The 15990-nt window shown below is 45.6% G+C and overlaps 1 long non-coding RNA gene across 1 annotated transcript; it reads left to right on the forward strand.

Moving 5' to 3' along the window:
* The first annotated feature begins 1789 nt into the window (after positions 1-1789).
* LOC139076497 (uncharacterized) lies at positions 1790-10731 on the forward strand. Its single transcript, XR_011528193.1, has 3 exons — positions 1790-1899; positions 8492-8605; positions 9539-10731. It is a non-coding gene; the product is annotated as an uncharacterized lncRNA (long non-coding RNA).
* Positions 10732-15990: the final 5259 nt, after the last annotated feature.

The following is a 15990-nucleotide window of genomic DNA, read 5'->3' on the forward strand; positions in this document are numbered from 1 at the left end:
AAGGGCAGGGCCATCTTCCCGGGGAGCCAATCCTGGGAAGGCTTCAGGCCTTGGACTTGCGGGCCTCAGCCTCACGGCGTCTAAGGAGCAGGGCTCTAAGAGGCCCGCAGCTGGAGGGAGGAACCAGGACAGACGCTCCCCACCCTTTCCCGCTTTGAAAATCACGTCCACCAGGAGAGCGATCTTAGCATCTTCTTGCTCCAGGAAATAGGTCCTTGCTATCTTGAATCATAAAATCACAGAGAGTTAGGAAGGAGACGCTGAATCCTCTGAGCCAGTGACTTTCCAGTCTTTTGTTCTGTCTTATTTTAGGAGCAGAAGGAAGAGGCAGGGGAGGATTTGCAGCCTGTGTGCTCCGCCTCCCTTCCTCTTTTCTCTCCTACTCTGGGCTGGACTCATTCTTCTCGAAGGTTCTTCCACTTCTACCATTCTGTACTTCATTACTAGATTTGAAAATAACATATTCCAATGGCGCTGGAGCATGTGTGCAAATTGCTGATATTTAAAAGATGAAACAACACCTTTTCAGTAAAAAGAAAAAAAATTTCCAGTTCTGTTACTTTTATTAGCTGTTGGATCCTGGTCAAGTTACTTAACTTCCTGCCTCTGCTTCCTCATCCGTAAATTGGAGAAAATAATAATATCTCCCTCAGAAGGTCTTTGGGAGGTTTAAATAAGATGAAAATGATCAGAGCTTGCTCCACACAGCACCTGTCAATAAACGCAGGCCATAGTGTGGCTAAGTAGAAACCAAAAGCTGGTGGGGCTTGAGCTGTCTTAGGGAGACAGTGGGAGCTGGGTGCTGTTTCAAAGTCTAGGTGTCTATTCTGTCCTCTCTTGGTCTCCTGAAGGGACAAGGTGAGTTCTGGACAGATCTCACAGGAACTAATGTTTCCTCTGGGCTTGCTTGTCTAGTCACTTCCTCTCACACCCTTATCTATACCCCAAATGAGGAGGGAGGGGTGATGGCCTCGGAGAATGCACTAGGACCCGGAGAAGGAAGTACCAACTCATTCATTCATTCATGCATCCAACAAAGACTCTGCACCCCTCTGTGCCTGGCAGTGCACCAGGCCGGGGGGACTCAGAGGCCTCTGGGATTTGGGCCTTTCCTTCCACAGCTGTGGAGAGGGCCAGCATTCTTGGGACTCAGCTTCCCTCTGGACCCCACCCTTCTTCTCTCTTTCCCATCAATCAGGCTTGGGCCCTGGTCATTCTAATTTGAAAATGAACTTATATCTGTGGGTCTCTTCCTCTTGGGAGCGCTAGTTGAAACCCCAGGAGTGGATGAGATTGTCAAAGGACAGTATATCCAGAGAGGAGAATTTACATCAGGATGAAATCTTGGGAAATATGTACATTTGGGGGTGAAAGGTATAGGAAAAAAAGGCCATGGAGGGGGCAGGCACTGGTGGATGGGGGTGTTGGGTAAAGGATGGCTTCCCAGTTGAGGCTGCTGGAAGGATGGGTAGCCTGTGAGCAGCACACAGAAGCCAGTACGTTTGCGATTCTAGGAGAAAGGGGTAGTCCCAGCAGGCATTCAGCCTCCGGCTACAATCAGGGTAGCGGGCAGTGAGCAGGGGCCAGTGGGCAGCAATTCTCAGGCCCAGGTGATTCTCAGAAGTCCACTCTGGGCAGCACTGTCAGATTCAGGCTCCTGCCTCTGCCCAGATTCCAGTCCTTGCACTGAGGTGGGGACCTGCCCCAAACAAGGCAGTTTCTAGTCCCAAAGGGTTGGAACAGGGTAATGATTCCATTTCCTGCACAAGGCATGCAGTCAGGGCCAGCTGGCAGAGAAGGGGCTGGGCCTGCTGGTAGGGATCAGGTGGCCCCAGCTCAGTGGAGAACAGGTCTGGCGGAGCCCTGGAGCTGGTCCGGGTCTGATGTTTCCAAAGAAAGGTAACCATGAGGAAGTGGTCTGAGGTGGAAGTGATTAACTGGGCTGGTCTAGATTCCTGGGAAGGTTATGAACTCTGCCTTTAAGATGATCGCCGGCCAATCATAGATGGTCGTCTATATCTGTGATTCACCTGGTCCTCACCACAACCCCGGGCACTCGGAGGAGGAAGTCACATTTTCTCATTTTGCAGTCTCAGTCAGTGACTGGGACTTGCCCCAGGAGGCAGCAGTTGGCGAGGGGCCAGGACACACATCCAGGGCCGGCTCAGGTTCAGCTCCCCGCACCCTCTCCTGCCTTGTTTATTTTGGTGGAAGGAGGATGGTGGCTGGATTTCAGGTCCAAATCCCGGCTCTACCCCTTACTGACTTGTGTGATCTTGGACCAATTGCTTAATCTCTCAGAGTCTCCTCTTCCTTGTTTATAAAATGGGCCAGTAGTGCCAACCTTTTCTATTCTTGACGTCAATTTGCCAGGAATTTCCCAGGGCTCAGTCCTAGGTTCTCTCCTTTTCTCAAAACAATCAGCTCCTCCAGCTTCTCATTCACCCACATCACACCTATCACTCAAGTGTAGACTGAAAGTCTGTGCTTTCATGTATCTCCAGCTTGAGACACGCTTATCAGCTCTGGATCTATATTTTCAACCTCCAATCCAACTTTCACATTTGGATCTTGCAGGCATCTTAAACTCAATATGTCCAACACGGAATTTCATCCTCTTCCCCAACCCAACCTCCTCCCTCCCCAGAGGCTGTCTTTTCTGATGTTCCCTAGCTCACTAAGTGACATCACTAGCCACTCAGCTGTTCATGTTAAGATCGGTCAGTTACCATTGATATTTTTCTTTTCTTCAACTTCCACACTTCATCACTTACCAAGTTCTATGGATCTGAACTCCTCAATATCACTGCAATCCACCGGTCTCTGTCTCTTCTGCTTTCTCAAGTCACCTCATCTCTAGTTAGGTCTAGTCAATCAGCCTCATCTCCCACCTGGACTGTGGCAACATCTTCCCAGGAGACATCACTGGATTCACTCTTGCACACTTCCCATTCATTCTTTCCACAAAAGTCAGAGCCATCTTTAAAAAAACTTGTTTCATTTATAACACAGAACATAAAATTTGCCGTCTTAACCATTTTTAAGTACTGCATACATTTTAGTAATATTAAATGTATTCACATTGTTGTGAAATCTCCAGACCTTTTTCATCTTGCAAAATGGAAACTTTATACCATTAAATAACTTCCACTACTCCTTACCCCAGCCCTTGGCAACCATCATTCTACTTTCTGTCAGTATGAATTTGACTATTCTATTTACCTCATAAAAGGGGAATTAAACAATATTTATCTTTTCATGACTGGCTTATTTCACTTAGCATAATGTCCTTATGGTTCATGCATGTTGTGGCATGTGTTAGAATGTCCGTCCTTTTTAAGACAGAGTAATATTCCATTGTATGTATATATATATATATATGTATACCACATTTTTTTTATCCGTTTATCCGATGGGCACTTGGGTTGCTTTCACCTTTTGGCTATTGTGAATAGTGCCGCTATGGACATGGGTCTACAAATATTCCCTTGAGATGCTACTTTCAATTCTTTTGAGTATCCAACCAGAAGTGGAATTGATAGATCATATGCTAGCTCTATGTTTAATTTTTTGAGGAACCGTCATACTGTTTTACATAGCAACTGCACCATTTTACAATCCCACCAACACTGCACAAAGCTTCCAAATTCCCCACCTCCTCACCAACACTTGTTAGTTTTCATTTTTTTGATAGTAGCCATAGTGAGTGTGAAGTGGTATCTCATTGTGGTTTTGATTTGCATTTTTCTAATAATTAGTGATGTTGAGCATCTTTTCATATAGTCATTGGCCATTTGTATATTTTTCTGAGGAGAAATGTCTATTCAAGACATTTGCCCACTTGTAAGTTTGGGTTTTCTTTGTTGTTGAGTCATAAAAGTTTTCATATATCCTGGGTATTAACCTCTTATCGGACATACAATTTGCAAATATCTTCCCCCATTCTGCAGGTTGCCTGTTCACTCTGTTAATTGCACCCTTGATGTACTTCAGTGGGTTCTTACTACTCCCAAAGTAAATGGTCAAAATCCTACATAACTCAGCTCTAGCTTACCTCTCTAGTCTCACGGAGCACTATTTTGATTATTAGGCTGCAACCACTCGCCTTCTTTTAGTTCCTCTAAGACACTGAGCTCCTTTCCTATTCTGTTTGCTTTTCCCTTTGCCTAGAACACCTGTGACTGGCCCTGATGGTCTGGTAGTGAAGATTCAGTGCTCTCACGGCTGCGGCCTGGGTTCATTTCTCAGTCAGGGAACCACGTCACCTGTCTGATTGTTGTCCTACTATGGCAGCTGTGTGTTGCTGTGATGCTGAAAGCTGTGCCCTCAGTATTTCAGATATCACCAGGGTCACCCATGGTGGACAGGTTTCAGCAGAACTTCCAGACTAGACAGACTAGGAAGAAGGACCTGGCCACCCACTTCTGAAAAATTCAGCCATGAAAATCCTATGAATAGCAGAGGAGCATTGTCTGATACAGCACTGGAAGGTGAGAGGATGGTGAGAAAAGACTGGGCAGGGTTCCACTCTGCGGTACACAGGGTCACTTAGGAGAGTTAGAATCGACTCTATGGTACAAACAATAAATGTCAACCCTACATACAGAGAAAAGAGACATTGATTTTGATTTAATTTTTGTATTCGGTATGAAGTATAAACTAAAAATTTATTTATTTTATTTATATACAGATAATCGATTTTCCCAGCACAGTTTGTTAAAAAGCCTATCCTTTCTCCACTGCATTTCCTTTGTGTCTTTGTCAAAATCAGTTGTTCATATATGTGTGGGTTTATTCCTGAATTCTATCCTGTTCCAGGGACCTATTTGTCTATCATTATGTGTACTGCACCGTTTTGATTGCTATAGCTTCGTAATAATTTTTCAAATCAGGTAGCATTAGTCATTCAACTTTGCTCTTTTTCAGATTCCTTTTGGTTATTCTAGGTCCTTTAGAACCAGCTTGTTAATTTCTTTAAAGTGGTCATCTAGGATTTTTAACTGGGGCAGCTTTGAATTTTTCGATCAATTTGGGGGAAATTGACATCTTAAGTCCCTCTTTCCTGGTTTTATCATCCTCTCTGAATTCCTGGCCACAGCTCACATGGTGGCCCCACCTAGAATACACCACCCTGAGTTACTAGGCATAGGGACATTGACAAAGAGGGCAAAGGAAATGATTCTGACTACATGGATTTATGGTAAATGCAAGCTAACCCCCCCGCCTCCCTCCCCCCAAAATTAAAAGCCAACTAGGAGTAAATGTCTATCACAAATGTGGTAAAGAAGGAGTTAATAGCCTTAGTCTTCAAAGAGTTGCTACTTTGATAAGAAAAACACTAAACATCAATATAGGAAAGTGGGTAGGGGACACAAACGGACAGTTTACAATAAGGATGTAAAAAAAGCTTACAAATGTATGGGAAAATATTCAGCTTTACCAGTAATCACAGAAATGCAAGTCACAATAAAATCCTATTTCCCTTGCATCAGGCGAGATTAAGACTATGACACTATTCAAGGCTGGGGAGGGTGTGGGGAGAAGAGGGCGGTTCCCACACTGTTCAGGAAAGCAATTTGGCAATAGGTTCTAAAGAGCCTTAAAATATTCATACTCTTTACCCAGTAGTTCCTCTTCCAGGAATCTTCTACAGAAATAATCAGAAATGCAGACAAAGATGTATGGGCACAGATGTTAATCACAGTGTTATTTATTATTGCATAAGCAACCTAAATGCCCAGTCCTGTGGAAGTGTGTGAATTATAGTGCATTCAAACAATGCAATAGAAGGCAGTAACTTAAAAATGATATTGACCGCGATGTTTTAATGACATGGGAAAATGTTTTTTTATGTACATTTTTAAAAAACTGAAATTGCATATTAAGTTTGATCTCAGCTATATAAACTTTGCAGGAAAAAAAGGCCATAACATAATGAAAAAAGTGTTAGTAAATTATCTTTTGTTGGTGTGGTTTTGGGTGATGGTCATTGTCTTATTTATACATTTTTAAGGTAAAATTTACATACACTAAAATGCACAAATCTTAACTGTACAATTTTGACAATAAACATACCCACACATCTCACGCTCCATCACAATATAGAACACCTCCATCTCTCTAGGAAGTTCCTTTGTGACCCTTTCCAGTCACTATCCTTCCTGCAAAAGGCAACTTCTATTTTCATTTTCCTCTCCTCAGGCGTGTTTTGCTTGTTCTAGAATCTCATATAAATAGACTCATAAAGTATACTCTTCTGTGTCCAGCTTCTTTTGGTCAGCATTGTGTCTGTGAGTTTTATGTCTATTTTAATTTTCTAAATTTCGCATGTTGCACCTGCCCTATTCCAAGAATTTTAAGAAACCGTTTATTAAAAGCAGAGTTCTCATTCTTCGTCGGCCCACATTTGGTCTGCGTCCACTCATGTGAGGCCCCATCTGTCCAACTCTTTGCCCCCTGGTCCCATTGACCTCCCTTTGCGAAGCTTCTGTGCAGCTTGGAAGCTGTGCTGCTCGTTCTGACACCTCTCTGTCTCCTCTTATTAAATGTCCTTGTAGGGGAACAGCTCTGGAGGGCACCCTGAAAACCCTGCACGTAGCCACATAGGCCGTTCAGGCAAGGCTTGAACTACAGCTGATCTGCGTCTCAGCAGAAAAGGGAGGGGCACTCATGAGGAGGTGCTATGAGGGCACATCTCGTTCGCTTCTCTATTTACGAGGAGGCTGTCATGAGCCAGCTTCTCATCTCCTCCCGGGAGGTGTGGGAGGTGTCCACAGCAGTCCTCAGGATGCGGCTGCAGGATGCTGGCTCCTCAGCAACAGGTGTCCCATTTTTTGCGTTTCCGGTATTTGGCTTTCTTTTTGTTTTGGTCTTACCCACACATGGGCCACAGGGAGCTGCACCTTTGGTTGCTCATCCTTTCACTGTCCAGGTAAGTAAGACACTGAATCTAAAAAGAGTTGGTTGTTTCTTTACCAGCCGAATCTTCAATTAGGCCTTGGTCTTGCCTTGTGTTTGACAGTTTCAAGTACATGTCATTATCAATTGCTGTAACAAAGTACCACAAACCCAGGGGCTTAAACAACAGAGATTTATGGTTTCCCAGTTCTGGAGGCTGGAAGTCGGCAGGGTTAGCTCCTTCCGAGGGGTGTGAAGGAAGGATCTGTTCAGGTCGCTCTCCTTGGCTTGTACACGGCCTTCTCCCTCTGTCTCTTCATGTGGCATTCTCCCTGTGTGTGTGTCTGTGTCCAAACTAATCCCATCCAAATAAACCTTTTTTAAAAGGACACCAGTCATATTGGATCAGGGCCCACGCTAATGACCTCATCCTAACTAATTACATCCACTACAATCCTGTTTCCAAAAAAGGTCACATTCTGAGTCCTGGGGGTTAGACTTTATCTTATGAATTTGAGGGGGTGACACAATTCAACCCTTAACAACATCTTTGTCCCTAGCTAGAATGTAAACTCCTGGGCCGGGAGGGCCTCTGTATGTACTTGGCGGGTACATGGTAGGTAACAGAGAGAAGAGAGTGAACTAAATGAGGAGTGGTCAGGAGGGGCCTGCAGGAGGACCTGCAGGAGGTAAGGGGTGGTCTTACTCTGGTGATATTCCCTCAGCCTTGTCAGTGACCCTGAACTGGCAGCACTCAAGAAGATGAAGATGGATGTGAGTTGTAAACCAGACTGCCGGCTTACTAATTTACTAGTTTACAAGGATGTTCTTTTTAGGAACAGGAAGACTCCTTTCTCCCACTCATGGTACTCATTGCCTTCTCAGGGGCTGGGCTCCTGGGATGCCACACAGGTCACCCCAGCTTTCTGCAAGAGCCTCAGGTGAGGGCCAAGGGAGGCTCCTTGAGGGAGTGTTCACCCAGGTCCTGGGGAAGCCTGAGGAGAAACTCAGAGATGGTATCACCCATTCCCCTGATGTTACAGGTGAGGAAACTGAGGCCAAGAGGCTGAGTGAGTCACTCTTGGTGATAGAGTGACAAAGCTGAGACAAGAACCCAGGTGACTTCCTGTTGAGTACTTTGACCCCATGAAGCATTTCAGTCAGCAGTCCATCTTCTCTCGGACTCTCTGTCCTCAGTGCAATGTAGGAAACGCTTTTGTTCTCCTGCCGCACAGAGTGCCACCTTGAAGCCATGGATGCCCACAGCCCGGGAGGAGGAGAGCAGTCTTAAGGAGCTGGTCAAAGAGGAATGTCCCAAACATCTTGTTCTTCAGCAGACTCTCCTTGCCCTAGACCTGAGAGGATTTCCTACCACTGTTCACGTTCAAGCACAGAATTTATTTATGGCCCTTGCACACCTAGTGCCAGATTCCAATCTAGAGGCTGGGACTGGCTACATCTATACTCAGCACCACCCCTTATGCTTTGTTTAAGATTTTAAAAAAATAAAATCAATGTACATGTCCATAAATAGAGTGTAAGCTCCTTTCAGGGCCTTGCCCTTCATCTTTGCATTCGGATTCCTCTCCTCCAGTTCCTGGGTTGTATAGATGCTCAACAAGGAGATAGATAAACAGGCCAAGTGAGTTTATGGGAGAAGCCCTTACCTGCAGAGGTGCTGGGATGCAAATGAGAGGAGTCAGAATTGGTGAGTCCATTTCTTTTCCCTTCTACCAAAGTCTGCTCTCAGGTGTACTTTTGGAATGCCTTTCTGCCTCTCCTGCCCTGCCCTCCCCTCAGCTTCCAGATAGTGGGCCTTGAAAGAGGGCTTTTCTTTAGGGAAGAGTGTTCATACTCCCAAAGGGTTGTCAGGTTTTTTTTCCTCTGTTGAGGAATATCAGGAGTTTCATTTTAAATTTTATTTTAAATCACCATGCCAAGCCAGCCCATAAAAAGAAGCAGCAGGAGAGGAAGTGAAGAAATGAAACCCAATCAAATCTTCAATGTGAAAAACTAAGCCCAGTTTTCCTTACTGGAATGCCAAGGCAGACACCATCAAAAATGGTGCCCTTTGAAAGAGCTCATTGTGCATCTGGGAATTCCCAGTGGAAATTTCAGGGAATCAGAGGCTTCTGGGAAATGCATGATTCATAGGAAAGGGATCCACCATTTTCTTGCTGAAGGACAATTCTATAAAGTCATGACATAATCTCCAGGTCATAGGTTAGTCTCACACTTTTCAAGACCCAGCAGATATTAACGGCCACTCTCCTGGGCCTCCAACTCTTGATTTGAGCCTTTAAGGAACATTTGTGCTCTATCCAGGACTGCACCTAGCATGTGTCTCTACCATACTCTCTTCTTTTATAGAATCTGAAGACAGAGTTGGAATAAACAGTGGGGATCATCTGAACCCATCCATCTGTAGTATCATTTCACATACTACCTCCCCATGAGGTCTTTCCTAACTCAGCAGCCAAACTAATTACTCCTTGGTCTGAGCTCCCATGCACCGTGCACAAGCATGAGTTACAGCTTTTCCCAGAGTGCATTGTAATTATTTGTTTGCATGTCTGTGTCCTGGGTCGTGGGCTCCTGAGAGCCAACATTGTGTCTTACTCAGGCTTGGTTTCCATCCTAGCTCCCAGCAGAGTTCCTGGCAAATGATAGCTGTTCAACCAATGTTTGTTAAATGAATAAAGAAGGGCCCACTTTCTACAGCCAATAAAGCTGGGGATGCACCGAGAGATGAGGTGCCGTGGGTAAGGGAAAGATCTTTATCACTACTTACTTTTTCTGCAGTTATTTATGAAAGAGATTGTCCTTGCATGTTGCATGATCATCCAATTTAATGTGGTTTACTCTGTTTGGTTAATGATGGAAAGCTGCGCTCGTTCCCCTGCTCTTTGCCCCCAAAGGGACAGGAATTTCTTGCTCAAACCTCGGACTTGTTTGGGCTGATTTTTGTATTACAGGAAAATGTAGTTGGGTGGGAAGTATGAGATCATTTCCTGATTTTTTTTTTTCTTTCTTAGTATCTCTTGTTCCCTGGACGGCCCAAGGAATTCACCTGCCTGCGTACTTGCTACATTTGGGCACAAAACATGTTTAGACCTCAAAGTCCTGAGCTGTCTCTTGCAAAAACTGAGCAAAGGTCCCATGTTCGCTCTTGGCATTTCAAGTCAGTGTTAGCATAGTGAACAGGTGGGGTAAGTGTTTTCAGCTTTATGTAACTTATGCCCAGAAAACTGTCTGCCCCTCATTTTCTTTTTGACTTTGCCCACATGTACTAAGGTATTGTGAAAAGGGAACTGAGCATTGAAACTGCCTGGGATGATTTTCAAGATATTTAACAACGTTTCTGGCAGACCGTTCCAACTCTGGAGGTTGGGGGGACCAGGGAACCTGGACAAGGATGGGGAGTAACAGGGGAGGACAGGGACTTGAGTTGGCAGTCGGACACCAACCGATATAAAATTAGTTCAAAATTTATACAATTTGAATGACCACACGGATATGTCCCAGCGGAAGATCTGCCCCGAGAATAAGAAAGAACTGGGGCAATGAACACCTCCACCAACTGCTCTCTGACAGCGGTTCCCAGATCTCCGTGGAGTAGACTCCTCAGAGGATCTTTTAAAAATGTCAGACTTTGGGCTACATGTCCAGGGTGGGACCCAGTGTCTTTGAAGCTGCCAGGTGATTCCGAGGTGCACACAGTTGAGAACCCCGCTCTATGGCATTAAGTTATTTTGACTTTCGAGCATTGGTTTCCTTCTCTGTAAACAGTGGAACCACAATGTTGGGAAACTCGAATACACATGGTGCCTGACATGGAGTGGGTGTTCACTATTTATTTCCCTTCTCTTTTCCCTCTGGAATTCTTTATTTTCCTTTGTCACTTGTTCTGACGTGTCACTGTGTCACCGTGTGGATAAACACAGCCACTTTTTGAAATGGAAATACTCCGGGAGGGTTTGGGCCTATTAGTCATTGAAATCCTAGGGTGGGTTATTTAAGATGATGTCTCTTCAAAACCAGCTGGAATGAGGCAAACTAAGGAGGTGGCGATTTAAATTGCAAGAATTAAATGAGCCTGAGAAGTCACGAGTGGTCCCCTGTGCTCATGATGCCACTGTGGAGTAACAGCTGCCTCAGCTTCTTGGGAAAGTAACTTCAAACTCGCGGCTGCCTCGTTCTTCTCCAAGACCCAGCTGAAAGACAATGTTTATGAAAGGTGGGCTGAAGGATGCGCTCTCCATCCTTTCCTCTGGGTTAGGCGTTCTCAATCCGGATCCCACAAACTCCAGTAGATCTGTGACTGGGGTTCAGGCATCTGGGAACTGGGATCCGGGGCAGCATTTTGTATGTTTGTGCAAATTGCCCACTTCCTCCCAAGGAAACGTTTCCTAGCATTCTTCAGATTATGGAAGGGACTCTCAACACCCCACCCACCCTCAAATTTAAGAATTATTACTTTAACACTTTCTTGGATGAAGCCGCCCCTCTGGGCAAGGCCTCCCTAAATGGGCCTCTGTGGAGTTGTTTTGCTTAATTGTTCTTTAGCTCAAGAGTAAACTTATATTGAGGAGCGACTGAAGAAATAACCCCTGGAACTCTTGCTGATTTGTGGATTGCATTACACTGTGTGCATTCCTAAAGGAACTGTGAGAGAAACTTCTTCCAAGCCACTGGGTAGTTGTTTTAATCTTATGGACACTTTCTTCTTGCCTTCGGCGTCCAGAAAGCTTGGAGCATAAGGAAGACTAGAAATAATTTTTCACTGGTGAAATATGTGTGATGTTCAAGATGCGTGAGTAGCCAGAAAAACAGGCAAAGTCACCTCTGCCCTTGGCGAACAGGTCACAAGAATCCGTGAGCTGCAGATCTCTGGAGGAACGCCTTTGCTCTAGCACTAGGATTGCTCATCATGGAATCCTCAACACTGGGCACACAGTAGGTGCTACATAAATGTTTTGTGGAATGAGTGCTGTGTTCTACAGAGCTCTTGAAGCTGTGTTTCCTGTGAAAGTAGGAAGACTCCCTGGTCTACCACTGTGTTTCACTGTTATTTGGATCTCAAGATGGGCTATCCTGTGACCCCAACTCTGTAGAGAGATCCTTGGAGGAAAAGCTCTTACATTTTTCACTCCTGACTCCTCTCTCCCCACCCCTTCTCCTTCCCTGGGCTTCAGGCCTGGAGTGTGGTCTGAGGGACAGGCCAGGGCTGAGCTGGCAGACTTCTGCCTTCAGCAGAGGTGTTATTCCTGCATCCAGTCAGGACTCCTTATTTTCTCTTCCTTCAGGGCTTTTCTCATGCAAATCAATCCTGAGGCCTCCGTCCCATCTGGGCAAGTCAGAGCCTGGGTTCTGTGGTTAATTCACTCAACTACCATCCAGTTCTCCATTCTAGCTCTGCCATGGCACCTGCAAGACTTGGGGCACATTATTGACCTTCTCTAAGCCTCGGTTTCCCCATCTGTAATACACGGACAGCAACAATACTTTCCATATAGGGTTGTTAGGAGACCCCATTAGGTGTGGAGACTCAGGCAAAAAACAAACAGAACCCACCACAGATCAGAGTTCAAATATTATTTGAACTAGGTCTTCATTGATGGTTTCTTGAGGACACTGAGGAAGGAGGTTACATGGCCCTACACACACTAGAACTTTCTTAAAATTCTCTATAGACATTTCTCCCTCTTAGCCAAGTTCCATCCTCACAGCAGCTCCCTTTTCTCTCTCTCCGGGAGCTGCCCAGTCCCTGACATCATTTTCCCTCACGGCTCCATGCTCTTTTGTGTAGAAAGAGGTCCCATTTCACCACCAGCTTCTGCATTTCTAATATCCCTTCAGCCACCAAAGGCTCTTCCTCGTGATTCTTTTTTTTTTTTTTTTTTTTTTTTAGTGGGAGAAGGAGTCAATGCAATGGCTGGTCTTTACTGGAAAGAAGAAACTTTATAGCACATTTTGAGTAAGTTAGTGCAGATGCTCCATGGGCCAACTGAGGAGGCACAGCTTGTAATGGGTTCAACAGCTGGAGCACTGCTGGGTCTCGCCTTTGTGCAGCCAGAACCAGATGAGAGCACTGTTGTCCTCTTCACAGGTGCAGCCCACTATCGGCTTGTTGGTGATGGAGGGGACTAAATTAGGGTCTTCCTTGGTGCCTGAAGCTGTCTTTGGGGCTAGCATATTGTGTAGGTCCAGTCCCTTCCATACAGCTCCTAGGACCTCCCTCTCCAGCCCAGTCACCTGCTCGTCATAGGAACACCACCTCCAGACGCCATAGAGCACACCACGGCAACTCCATGGGCACCACGGGCCCTCAGGGCCTACACGGCCAGCACTCCAGCTCCGCGAAGTAACCTTGAAGCCATCATGCCCGCTACAGACTCATGACCTATTCTTTTCAGAGAAATTATATATAATTTTAACATTTTTGTTCCTGTCATAAATTCAAAGCATTATTTTGCCAAAATCCTAAAGCTGATATCCCTTTAAGACAGCTTTCTGCTTTTGCTTGTTTGTGGTTCTCAAGCTTCGCTGCAACAGAGGATCACCTGGAGAGCTTCAGAAACAACCTGAGGGCCCAGGCTGTACCCCAGACCCATTGAATTTTCAATGTGTAGGCAAGGTGGAAAAGCACCGCTCTAGGCCCTTGCTCCTTAAGAGGCGGTACACAGACCAGCAGCTTGGGCATCGTGTGGGGCCTAGTGAAACGCAGAAGCTCAGGCCCTATCCATATCAATCAGAATCTGCATTTTAACAAGATCCTGGGTAATCTATATGCATGTTTGAGAAGCACTACTTTAGGCCTTACCCTGTAGGTGAGCTGAGAGCCGCCAGCAGTGGAAGTAGACACTTTCTTGGAGACCCGGGCACCAGGGTCAATGGCTGACTGCATGATAATCTTCCAGAGATTCTGGGGCAGAAGGTCTGAGGAGCGTCCACACATCCGTAGGTTCACCAGGCTCCTAGGGGCCAAATGTGAGTACACTGCCCGAGGGAGAGGGTTCTCAGCCTTGGCTGCACATTGGAATCCCCTGGGGGACTTTAAAAAAATCCCTATGCCCAAGACTGCGGCCCAGACCAATGGAATTAGAACCGGTGGAGGTGAGACCCAAGAATCAGAAGTTTAAAACTCTAGTCCGTAGGCTGGCCCAGTGGCACAGTGGTTAAGTTCGCATGTTCTGCATCGGTGGCCCAGGTTTTGCCAGTTTGGATCCTGGGAACAGACATGGCACAGCTTGTCATGCCATGCTATGGCAGGCATCCCACAAAAAATAGAGGAAGATGGGCATGGATATTAGCTCAGGGCCAATCTTCCTCAGCAAAAAGAGGAGGATTGGCAGGAGATGTTAGCTCAGGGCTAATCTTCCTAAAAAAAAAAAAAAAAACAACTCTAGTCCATTGATTTCAATGGGCAGGCAATCCTGAGAACTATCCGTAGGATTTTCTCACCCTTGTCCAACCTGTCAGCGAATAAGAATATTATCTGAGCATTACACTTCTAGGAGAATTTACTTTTTATTAAAGTAAAACCTTAAAATAAAGGAATACATCATTAGCTGCTGCTGGTGGGAAAGGTCCGAATCTGGATGGAGTAACCTTCTCTTTAGCATCCCTGTCTAAACCTCCTGTCGTTTGCCAATGTCCTATCTCTTCTATTCCTATATTAAACCTAAAATGGCCTATCCTTTTGGAAATCTCTGTGTTGGGTGCGAATGGCTTTCAGTAAAATCTGTTCTCACGTCTGGCCTCCCCTGAATGTGCCCCGCAGCCAAACATCTGCATAAGGAGAAGGATGGTGGAAGGCAGGGGGCAGTGGTTTCATGACCACCATATTTTTCTCCCTTTTGCATTGGACTCTGACCTCAGGCCCTCCCACTCTATAACCCCAATCTGCTTGTTTCTCTGGGGAATGTGCTGACGAGCCTGCCCTTTGGTGTTGAATTCCCAGAGAAGGACAAGCTGAGCATTTGGGGGTGGAATTCCAGAAACGGGTAGTGGCCAGTTCTGTCCCCACCCGCTAGGTCACAGGGGTGCTCCCACCAGGGACAGAGATGCTTCCAGAATCCTGGTCTTTGTTTTCTCCCTCATGACTGCTAGAGGCGGTAGTGAAGTCTGAGACAGTGCCCTTGGCTGGTCTTTGCACAGGAACAACCACTGGTTGGACCATGGGGAGGTTGCCTGACTCCACCACAACCAATCCCCACGGTGGCCTTAACACGGCCTGGTATGAAAAAAATGGCCTGAATCAATACAATTTTTTCTCTTCAAAATCCGAACTGAATGTACAAAAAGAGTGTGCCGCATGGGAGTAGAAGAGACTGCACGGAGGTGGCTGAGTCACATTAATGTCTGGATACTAGTAGATCTAGAACAATCCTTTATTCTTGGCTCCATGAGTCCATGGTGGCTCCTGTTCCTGAATATGCATGTATGGTGGTTAGTTTTATGTCAAGTTGGCTAGGCCATACTACCCAGTTATTTTATCAAACGCTAATCTAGGTTTTGTGGTGAAGGCATTTTGTAGAAGTAGTTAATTTCTACAATCAGTTGTCTTTGAGTAAAGGGGTTTCCCACTGATAATGTGGGTGGGCCTCATCCAATCAGTTGAAGATGTTAAGAGCAAAAACTGAGGTTTCCCAGAGAAGAAGAAATTCTGCCTCAAAACTGCAACATCAACACCTGCCTGAGTTTCCAGCCTATGGGCCTGTCCTCCAGGTTTCAGACTCATGACTGCAGCATTAACTCCTGCCTCCTATTGCTTCTATTTCTCTGGAGAACCCAGACTGATACACCATGAGCGTCTGCTTCCTTCGTCACTCTATGGTGTTGCTACGAAGGAGCCCTGCCCCCTGACCTTGTTCCTTAAAATAAAAAGAACCTGGAACAATGAACTCATTGGTGTCCAGTATTTTCACAAAACCATGGTTCCTAGTGGTGGGAGACAGTCATTCAGTCTACGGTAAATGGTTGGAGCATATACGGACTCTCAGACTCTTGAAACACCTTTGGTCTCCGGGGATTGGAAAGCACAGGTTGACCTGCTCTGGCTTGGGCATCAGATTTCATTAGCTACCTTTG

Source organism: Equus przewalskii, chromosome 1 (genome assembly GCF_037783145.1).
Source record: "Equus przewalskii isolate Varuska chromosome 1, EquPr2, whole genome shotgun sequence".
Classification (NCBI taxonomy): Eukaryota; Metazoa; Chordata; class Mammalia; order Perissodactyla; family Equidae; genus Equus; species Equus przewalskii.